Here is an 11,234-nt window from a genome sequence, read left to right on the forward strand (position 1 = left end):
AGCATCTTAGATGAAACACTTGCTGATCCATACTCTTCAAGAATCAAGGCTTGCTTCTGCGCCGCCGCCTCCAACAACCGAGCCTCTTCGTCCTGTTCCACTACCTCCATTGCTCCAGCAAGTCAGCAGTCACACCACTTCACAGCTCATAGTACCCCCCCGGGCGGAGGGAGCTCGTCTACGAGGTCACGCTGCTTCCCCTGGGGAGCTCGCCTACGTGGTCACGCTGCTTCCCCTGCCAGGTAAGTATATATGCAACACCCCTCAGTTTCCTATGTATCCCACCTCAGCCACCCCTCACTATAGTGCCTATTGCATGCAGTCCTCCTCAGTGTCCACTTCAAGTCATGGTGAACTACTCCACTGAATACCTTTCAAACTTCTTTACTTTCACAGCTGAGCTGTGCCTTTTATTCTCATTTTTCAATTATTCCTGTTTTCAGCCTGAAATGACTGGAAAATGTCATTAAACAGGGCCCCAAACAGTTCACCCAGAATCCCTCTGTTGCCCCCCCCCCCCCAGTCTGGTGCATATGATTAGTGTGGCTCCACCTTATGGAGGGCAGCCCCATATGCATTAAGGTGGTGCCCTACACTTCAGATGCATATAAATTTTTGGAGGATCCCAGGACTTACAACAAAAACACCTGGTTCTAGTCATAAATTTGGGGTCTAATTAACACATGGATTCTTTACGGGGGGTATCTGGAGTACACACACATACTGAGCAGTGCTAAGCACTGGAGTCACCATGCCTTGAAAAGCTGTTGAGTCTGCTGGGGCCCAGCTCAATTATATTGATAAGTAATGAGCTTTTTGGCTTTAGCTTATTGTCATGTATAATTTGCCAAAGCTAACTTACCTGGCAGGGGAAGCAGTGTGACCACATAGGCAAGCTCTCCAGGGCGATTGTCTCTGATATGTTCTCCATAGGAGGTCTATATTGAGCAGATTCTTTTTGGTATTGGGTGGTGGAACTGGAGCGTGCTCTATTCATTCCATACATTGACCTGGTATTGTGCTTCCAGGACTGGTGCAAAAAAACAGAAAAAAAAAAAAATTTGCCAAAGCTATGAGGGGTGGGATTTACTAGCCATAAAGATATTTATCTCTATATGCTGTGTCAGAGCAGTGATGAAGTGAGAAAATAGGATTTTTATAAATTTTAGGTGAGAAGGTGGCTGTGTAGGATGGGCTTATACAGGGCAGAGTAGAAAGGATAATGGGCTTGGAAATTGCTAATACAGTGCAGGAGAGCGTAAAACTTTTTTAAAGTACAGTGTGTGGAAGGGTTGGGGATGCAAGGCTTAAAAGAACAGAGAAGGATAAGGTAATAGGGGTAAGTTATTTAACAGAACAACAAGCAAGAAAGGTGTGGGGGAAGATTTTAAAAAGGAGCATGCAGACTTTATGTTGAAAATTAAGACTGATGTATGGGTTGGTGAAGAAAGGGTGGGAAGCTGGGGAAGTGTGGGTGTGGGTGATTTATGTAAAAGTAGCACCATGGGAAGTGAGAAACTTGTTGGTAATGAAAGAAATGGACTGTACTGTGAAGGAGTTTTTACAGCTTGCCCTGTTTGAGCTCACATACTACATGAGAAAGGATGATGATGAGGAACAAGAGAGTAAGAGGGAGAAGGCTTGGAGAAAAGATGAATGGAGACATTTATTTACCTGGGAAGTGACTTGAGATAGTGGTGTGAGAGAGAGTAGAGTGAAGAAAAGTGGAGTCCAAATTCTTGGAGGAAATTGTATCAGTAACTATAGAGAACAAGAGTTAGGGATACAGCCTCTGAATTAGAGCTTCCTAGTCCTTAAATGCTGGAGGCTGCAAGTGAGAAAGGAACAATGAAAAAAACCCTGGTGATACCCAGTTCACTCCCGTTCAGCATCCACAGTCTGCCACTGTGTGACACATGATCCTGAGAAAATGGGCAAATGGTCTAATCCAATAAATGACAATTTTTATGTTTTTATGTTCTGTATTGAGTTAATGGAATCTCTAACAAAGATTGGCTCCCTCCTACAACATAGCCACTTAGGGCAGCCCAAGAGAGTTTTAGAAAAGGTGAAATTGAAATCTAGTAACTAATAACAGTATCCTGATTCTTGATTCCACATAAGGTTAAAACAGCTTTGTTCCCAAAACAACCTACATCAACAAGAAACAGTTATGAGTGCAGTACACATTAGTCATTCCCCCTCTCTGTTCTCAATATGCACCATACATTGGAGGGTGGAGGTTGTAGGATTTGACTTTTCTGTCTCTATGCATCTCTTGATACTGTGGACGCCCTTGAGGGAGCAAGGGATCTTCAGCAAGGGAACTTGGTGGTTTCTTTTCTCTTTCTGCAGTCTGAATGGGGCAAATGGAGTAGAGTGGGAAGGGAATCCACCCCAGTATATTGACTTCAATCCCTTCATCTTTTTTAAATAATGCATTTGGTCTTTGGGCTGAAAAGGTTGTCCCCCACTGGCTTAAGAGTAAACTTAAAAGCTTCTGCTACTTGTGTTTCAAAATATGGGAAAAAGTTTTGTTGATGATTCTTTACCTGCCCTGTGGGAAGGGAAGAAAAACAAGTTGAATCTAAAAACACAGCTTTTATTATAGACTGAATTTGACATAGTGTGGCATGATTTTCTGTCTCCAAACATAAAAAAACTTCTAAATTAGGATTTTTTCAAAAAATGTTAAAGACAGCAAATGCCCAAATTCTATAGAAATTCAGATCCTTTGAAATGATTAGCTTTAGTGTCTTAACACTTGCCTGTTTGCAAATATCAGAACCATCCAAGACTCCCTGTCACAAGTGTGCTTTGGATCTTTTATACTCAGTGGGGACATCTACACAGGATGCTATGTCACTGTAGCAACCAGGGCCATCCCTGGGGGTGGTGAATCGAGGCGACTGTCCCGGGCCTTGTGCTTTGAGGGGCCCCACAGAGCTAGGTGCAGCAGCAGCAACTCCACGTCCAGCCGCTTGCTACCCTGCTGTTGCCAATGGCAGCAGCAGCTTCTTCAGGTCTGGAATCGGAGCAGGGGTGGGCCCCGCATGGGCTGATTTGCCCCGGGCCCCACACCCTCCTCAGGTCACCTCTGATAGCAACACACTATAGCAATGTAGCAACAATGGGCAAAAACCATGATGCCATAGCTACATCGCAGTAGCTCAGGGGTTTTCAACCTTTTTCGAGCAGTGTACCCCCAGTGGCCAGACGTGGAGCTAGGGGGAAGGGGGAATGAAGCACAGCTGGATGCTGAGTCAGGGAAGGGGGAAGGTGGTACATGGCTGGACAGAGTGGCAGCAGCCATTGTGCATGAGCTTCCCCTGCCCAGACATCTGACTGGGTGGGCAGCACCTGAGTGGCAGCACATGATGGTGTGTAGCTGCGTCCATGCCCACCCACACATACCCCCTAGGACCTTCTCAAGTACCCCCTGTAGACAACCCCTGCTGTAGCTACATGCTCCCTCATTATACCATGCTGTGGCAACATAGTGCCTAAAAATAACCATGCACAGTGCGCACGGCATAGTATGGGCTGTTACTGCACTATCTTTTAAACTCTGGTGCTTATTGCACTGGAGTTTATTGTTCCTGTGCACACAGTTTGAAAGTGTGTCTGGGACCACAGCACATTGAGCTGGGTCAGATCAGCCCCAACTGACAGGGGACCCAGAGGGGTCAGCATGCCAACCCAGGGCTGTTGCGACCTGTCTCAGTGTGCTGTGAAGGGGCTGGCTGGGGCATGAGGGTGCTCCAGCGCAGGGCTAACCAGCAGCCAGTCCCTGAACTAAAGCGCCCACATGCCCCAGGCAGCTGGGTCAGTGTTTACAAGTATGTTGCTGCACAATATAACTCTGTAGCTGGATAATACTTGAATTAACAAGTACTACCCTGCTGCGGAGTTTGTTAATTTACTCCAGCCTAATAGGCCTGCATGAATCGATGCTGAGACGTTTAGTGTAGAGCCAATTATCTGTGGCACCTCAAGGGTAGGTACTTCTGAGAATGCTTCACATTGATTTACACAAGTCAAACTAAAAAATAAAGTGGTCTTGCTACCCCAGAGGACATCCCCTTTTGGCTGTCCTCTGTTTCCTTTGTGCTTTAGAATGGCCATAGGGATGTTTCTAAAGGCTTCATCACCATATTTCTGGGCTTGGTATGTGAAAGTAGGAGCTGGGGACCAGGCATGTCTGGGAGCACCTCTCCATGGACACAGTGAGGACAGAGTACAGACATACCCTAGTCAGAATTCTTAGTAATATCATCCTTTAAATCCCTCTCCCTTCTTGAGGAAGGGCGGTTCTTCTGGTGATTTTTCACATGGAGTCCTCTCTTAGCATGCATGCACTCCTTGTGCATGAAATCAGATTCTTTTTGCCATCAGTATCCATTGCGTTCATGACTGTCCTGTGATATCCTCTCATTCCTACCCACCAGAGGGCATAAAAATGGAACAGGTCCACCTGTCCTTCAGTTCTTAACCAGTTATGACAGTAAGACAGAACCCTACAATGTTCATCTGTTTTTTGGCTCCCTCTACAATGCTGGTGCAGTTGTTAGTTACCAGTTAGTATAGTTGAGTAGATAATTCACTTTTGCTTTATCAAAAAGAATATGGATTGTGCAAAGCTTTGGATCATGATTTGGATTTGGATATGATTTGGATGATTCAGAGGCCAAATCTATGAATCCGAATTGAATTACTGGAAGGTTTAGGCTTTCCAAATCAATTTGGAGCTTCCGAATTGCTTCGGAAAAGATTCAGAGCTGATTCGGCAATATGGCCATAGAGTATAATGGGGAATCAATGAAATATCTATAACTTTGTTGTTTTTTGTCTGATTTGGATGAAACATGCAGGGGTGGTACCCCCTTGTTGAGACTACAAAGCCTGACAAGTTGCAAGAAGATCGGTGCAGGGGTTTGGGGGGAACTGCACCCCAAATTCCTGAAAGCAAAACTCATATCACGTGTAAGTGTTACACCACAGGGGGGTGAAAACTGCAAGGGTGGCAGCCCCTGGTGAGGCCACAAAGCTTGCCAGGTTTCAAGAAGATCGATGCAGGGGTTTGGGGGGGAACTGCACCTCAAGCTGCGGACAAACAAAACTCGTGACGTGGGTGACACTGTGTGTGTTAAGGCGCAACAGGGGGAAAGTTGCAGGGATGGTGGCCCCTGCTGCAGCCATGAAGCCTACCAGCTGTGAAGGAGATAGGGGCAGGGGGTTCTGGGGCCCTGCACCTCTAGCTGCCGGCAGACAAAACTCGTGACATGGGTGCTTGTGCAACTGACTGTCTCTGTCTTGGGGCAGTTGATTGTCTGTATTGATTATTTGCTCTCCTTCTGTGGTTTGGTAGGTGTTGATTTTTGCTAATTAACTGGCTACATTAGCTAGCTACTGTGTATTGAGCTGGTCCCTGAGTGAATCATGGTTGTTTGGTAACTGGTAACACAGTAGCTTAGCTGCCAGCCCTGCAGTAGTGTCTCTCCCGCCCCAGAACAGAGACAGTCAGTTGCACAAGGACCCATGTCATGAGTTTTGCCTATCAGCAGCTAGAGGTGCAGGGCCCCAGAAGCCAGACTCCCCCTGCACTGATCTCAACAGCTGGCAGGCTTCGTGGCCGCAGCAAGAGCTACCATCCCTGCAGCTTTTACCCAGCTGCGCCTTAACACACACAGTGTCACTCAGTGTCATTCTCCACCCCCCCCCTGGTTTAACACATATACGTGACATGAGTTTTGCTTTCAAGAATTTGGGGTGCAGTTCCCCGCCCCCCGCACCGATCTTTTTGAAACTTGGTAGGCTTCATGCACTCTGCAGAGGCTACCACCCCTGCATGTTTCATCCAAATCAGACAAAAAACACTGAAATTATACATATTTCATTTATTCCCCATTATAACTGATGGCCAGATCTCCAAAGTGGCTCCGAAGCTTCGGAGCCACTTCAGCGGATTGAAGCAGAAACTCGGTCCGGAGCTCTGGATCAGATCACTGGCATCTGAAGTGGCTGGATCCAAAGCCGGATCGAATAGCTGCCTACTCGCACGAGTATCATAAAGAATATGATATGGCACGAGTGAGGTACATGAATGCCAATAGTTTAGTTTTTGTGGAAAATACCTCTCTAAGAACCACACTAACAGTAAGGTAAAGAAGCATTCTTTTCCTTTTGACTCAGGCTGTCTAACCATAATTCTGATTTGACATAGCAGAACGGTAAGGTTTTTTTAGACTAGACTATTGCTGTCACTTATGAGGCAATTCTTGTTCTGTAGGCAGCAACAATTATATACTGCCTTAGCATACTTAACATAAGACAATTATGAATTTCCTAGTTGTTATGGTTTTATTATAATGCTATGAAACCTTCATTCTTACTTCAGTAGTTGTGCAAGACTTTATAGTAACTTGTTAAATCTGTGCTATATGTATTTTGGTAAAACAAGATCTATACTAGTACATATACATGGGTATAATTCTTCCTTGCCAGCAGATGGAGGTAGAACACTTGCATATTATGCCATCATAGGATACACAATTATTTATCTCATTCCAGCTTTTGACAACTACAAGGGTCCTGAAGCATGATAATGATAAGAGCCACTCTTTATACACTCTAGTGTGTAGTATAAACAGCTGTCATGTACAGCAGCAGCCATGGTGTTTAAGATTTGGTACTATAAGCATACTGTAGGCCAAGACTTTTACTCAATACCTCCTCTCCCCTCCCCCACAGGAGAGATTTGTCTAGATTGTGTGGAGGACACTGGGCACATCTACACATTTATTAATGCACTTTTGCTAATGCACATTAAATCTAGTACCTCTGGACATTTATATATATATGCTTGGTGGGGGGCACTTTAATTAGAGTGGCTTCTTAGTTAAAGCTCCCCCACCACATTTTTCAGTGCAGGGATGTTGATACGCATGATGCTGGAGTCTGCTGGAGCATGGTAACTACCATGCTCCAGCAGACTCGATTAACCAAGTCTACTCTGATGTGCTGTAATTATAGCATGTTGCAACAGCTTCACTGCACGTGTATAGGTGCCCTGTGCTCTTTAATTAATGCAACTTAAGATAGGTTAATGTGCATTTTGTTAGTACCTCACAATGGAGGTATTAGATTTAATGTGCATTCACTAAAGCACATTAATGCTTGTATAGACACACCCTCCATTGTGGGGTACTAGAAAAAGGTGCATTAGCTTATTTTAATGCACGTTAGTGAAAGTGCATAGTTCTTTGTGATGCTTTAATGCGCAATAAGAGAGACTAATGCACATTAAAGTGCATGTGTAGACATGCCCCCTGATATATAGGGAGTCACTTGGGGCTCCTATACACGTGTAGAGATCCTGATCTGATGTGCTGGAATTCAATTAATTGAGTCTGCTGGAGCACGGAAATTAATACGTTCCAGAAGACTCTAGCATCTCATGTATCAGTGTCCCCATGCTGAAAAATACCAATGGGGTGCTTTGAACTAAAGCCTGTTCAATGAGCTTTAGTTCAAAGTGTCCCACTGCCATTTTTCAGCACGGGGATGCTGATACATGTGACACTTGGGCATTTTTAATTAGCACAGCTTGCTAATTAAAGCACCCTGCCCCCCAGGCCTCCCAAAGCATGTGTAAAAATGCCCTTGGTTCTTACACACCAAACCCTTATTCCACCTGCCCCTCCCCAGAAAAATCTTGTGCCCCCCCCAATAAATCATGTATTAAAAATATTTGAAATAAGTCTTGCTTCAAGGGGGCAATACTTTGCTGTACCCCATTTTCAAATAAGCTAGAATATTGTTTATAGGGTATCCCCATAAGGGTACCAACATGGTATCCCCTAAATTTGTGCCCATAGGATATCATGTCCAAATAAGCTGACCTTCTTTGTATCCTCTCAACAGCCTTTCCATGAAGGATCCTGCAACAAGAAGTTAGCTAGGTTCTGTCCTATAGTCGTAGGAGCTCATCCCTTCCCTTTGCACATTAGACACCTAAGTTAACTTGCTAGACTAAAATGGTTTCTAAGATAAGTTTACCTATGCCATCGTTCTTTTCAACAAACCTTTAACTACAGAGAAAATAATGAACACTTTCTTCAGGGACCAGAAAGTAAGTCTGAAGTGTACCTGAGCTCAATTCAGTGGAGGATATGATTAGACAAAAAAGTGGCTTTGTGCCAAATGGAGTTGCCCCATTTTCTTTGGGAAACAGTTTGACCATAGTCACAAATTAGAATAACCTCAATAACTTGGCTGTTTTGGTCCCATATATCCATTTTAGCAGCTGGAATGATAGAAATGCTGTGGCACCATTGGCAGATGTGGCATATAGCCACACAACTCTGCATGTGCTGAAAGAATTTAGTGGTCACATCTACCATCTTTATGATTCCTTTGTAGGGATAAAGGTGGTATAAAGATGCCTCACTATAATAATCAGCCCCAACATCTTTAGTTATAACCGCATTTCATGTTTTTGTCTCCATCCACTGACAGAGACAATGATATAGAAAGGGAATGCATATGATCAGGTTCAGAAGAAGTCATAGGAAGAAAATACAGCAGGCATTAAACTAATTCTACCTAACATTATTATCTCAGGAGTGCCAGACTGTGGTGAGCCCATCCAGTTGACTGTCACTTATCCCACCATCAGCAACAAGTGCCAAGCAGTAGTATCAGATATAACCCATGGCTCTTTGTGGCATGCCCTACTAAAAGGAAGGGAAGCAAACACAGACATTCTGCCTATAAATTGGATTGGAGTGCATCAGTGGTATCACTTAGCCCACTAGCACCTCCGTGACAGGATTGGGCCCCAGGGGTGGCTGTGATGCCCCCTAGTGGCCATGTGCTTCCTGTCGCACTCCATCTCCGTGGGTACCCTCCTCTTTTCCTACCATGCCTTGCTAGAATTATTTGATTACATAAAGGGAGGCTGCTCCAAGGTCCCAGAGCATGCCCGTGTCTATTTAGTGGCCAGCGAGTCCTTCTCATTCCCAGTGGATCCCAGTTCTGTTCCTAAAGCGCTGACCCTCCCCCCCCGGCCTCATTCGTGTTCTAGTGCACCAGTTGCCTTAAGGCGGGGGCAGGCAAAATGCAGCCCGCAGGCCAGATGTGGCCCACCAAGCCATTCTATCTGGCCTGTGGGACCCCTAAAAAATTTAGAAAATCAATATCTGCCCTTGGCTGCGTGTCATATGGCTCTCGATGGCTTGCCAAAACTCAGTAAACCTGCCCTTTGCCCGAAATAATTGCCCATCCCTGCCTTAAAGGCTATTCATGGCCTTCTTCCACTCCTACAGCCACACCTATGCCTTGCAGATGTTATCTGTTAATCAGTCCAATGGAGCAGGTGGCTCCCAATACAGTGTCTGGCCTCCTCAGGCCTTCAAGTCTTTGTTGGGGTCTGAGCCTTCCCAGCTTCTTCCCCTTTTCTCTAACTGGGCCTGTAACCCAATGCCCACAGTTCTGGACCTCAGCTCCTGGAATTCAGCCATCGTTTTCACCCTTTCCAGGCTCTGGGCCCCTGGCCCTGGTTTTTGCCCCACTTAGGGCTACTGTCTTATGCACTTTGGCTCTAGCCCTCCCAACCTCAGGTGACCTCTGTTGTCTTTTCTAACTCAGGCTTTAACCCTCTCAGTTTCCACTTGTAAGTGTCTTGAGCCCAGACCCTGACAAGGCTCAAAACACTACATGCCCCATGAGTACTCCCATAGTCGCCTCACCCCTTTTAGTCACATCTGGTCCACCAGTGTGAAAGTTAAGCAAATAAGAGGTAAGCAGCTGCAAAACCTCCCCTCCCCCCAGGGTTAAACAGTTATTTGTCCAGCTGTCCTCCCCCAGGGCTCTCATTTCCCTGTCTCCAAGATATTTAGTACCTGCCAGTGTCTCTCAGGCAGCTCCTCCCTGGTGAGAGTTCTGTTCTCTAGAGCTTGGGCCCTTTTTCCTTCCTTTCTTCAGGTGCCAGCTTTTAAGCTCCTCAGAGCACGGTCCCTCTTGGGTCAGGTGCAGTGCACTTACTGCTCAAGTAGGACTCTGCCCTACTCTCCTATTTCTGGAGAACTAACCCCCAATAGATGCTCACAACTTATGGGTCTGTGGCTGCCTACTCCCCTGCAGCCCACCCATAATGGGCAGTTTCCTTAACACCTATAAGTAAAAGCATTGCTATTAGTTGTGTTCAGTATACTCTTGGTCTGTATAGGCACCCTCATCATTGGCCAGCCATGACACTTGAAACTTAAAATGTTTATGGTTTCAGAAATGTAAGCCCTCAGTGACTCATTCACCTACCTCCCACTATGACTATTTTAGCAGGCAGAATGTTTGACTGTGATCAAAGGATGCACATAGCCACCTCTTCCTTCTCCACCTAGCCAGAGCCAAGTGGCCTGCTTTTATCAAGTTTAGGCCCAGACAATATTGACAGCTACATCTTAGACATCCTAGCTCATGGTTGTACCGTACAAGTCCATACCCAGCCTTCTGCAACCCCTTCTTTCCCCATCCCTTCTTACTAACTTTCACTTTAAGAAGAACCCTACTCCTTATTATCATTTGGGATGATAGAGGAGGTTCCCCAGGCCTTCACAAAGGGTTTTAATGCCCAGGAAAAAGCCAACCTATTAAATGGGTACTTTGCATTGGTTTTTCATCAGTCCCATGGGACGTCCATGCCCACCATGGGACAGGAAGGTCCTGGTGAGGGAGATCCCCTGCCCTCCATAAATGCTGACCTCATGAAGGAACACCTTGAGAGGCTGGATACTTTCAAGTCAGCCGGCCCTGACAATCTACACCCCAGGGTACTCAAGGAGCTGGCTAGCATTATAGCCCAGCCTCTGGCATGGATTTTTGAAAACTCCTGGTGCTCTGGAAGACTGGAAGATGGCCAATGTGGTGCTTATCTTCAAGAAAGGGAGAAAAGTGGATCCGGCTAACTATAGGCCCATCAGTCTGACTTCTATCCCGGGGAAGGTCTTAGAAAAGTTTATTAAAGAGACCATCCTTAATGAACTGGCAGATGCCAACATCCTGAGGGATAGTCAGCATGGGTTTGTTGCAGGTAGGTCTTGTTTGACCAATCTCATTACCTTCTATGACCAGGTGACCTATCATCCGGACAATGGAGAAGAGATTGATGTCATATATCTTGACTTCTAAAAAGCCTTTGATCTGGTATCCCATGATCACCTCTTGGCAAAACTGGC

The 11,234-nt window shown here is 45.6% G+C and overlaps 1 protein-coding gene across 1 annotated transcript in view; it reads left to right on the forward strand.

Moving 5' to 3' along the window:
• The window catches only part of LOC109318189 (sodium/hydrogen exchanger 10-like), a 206,155-nt gene that overhangs the window by 84,049 nt on the left and 110,872 nt on the right, over window positions 1-11,234 (forward strand). The gene's annotated exons all lie outside the window — the stretch shown is intronic.

This window comes from Crocodylus porosus, unplaced genomic scaffold (assembly GCF_001723895.1).
Source record: "Crocodylus porosus isolate Cpor-Errol unplaced genomic scaffold, CroPor_comp1, whole genome shotgun sequence".
Lineage (NCBI taxonomy): Eukaryota > Metazoa > Chordata > Crocodylia > Crocodylidae > Crocodylus > Crocodylus porosus.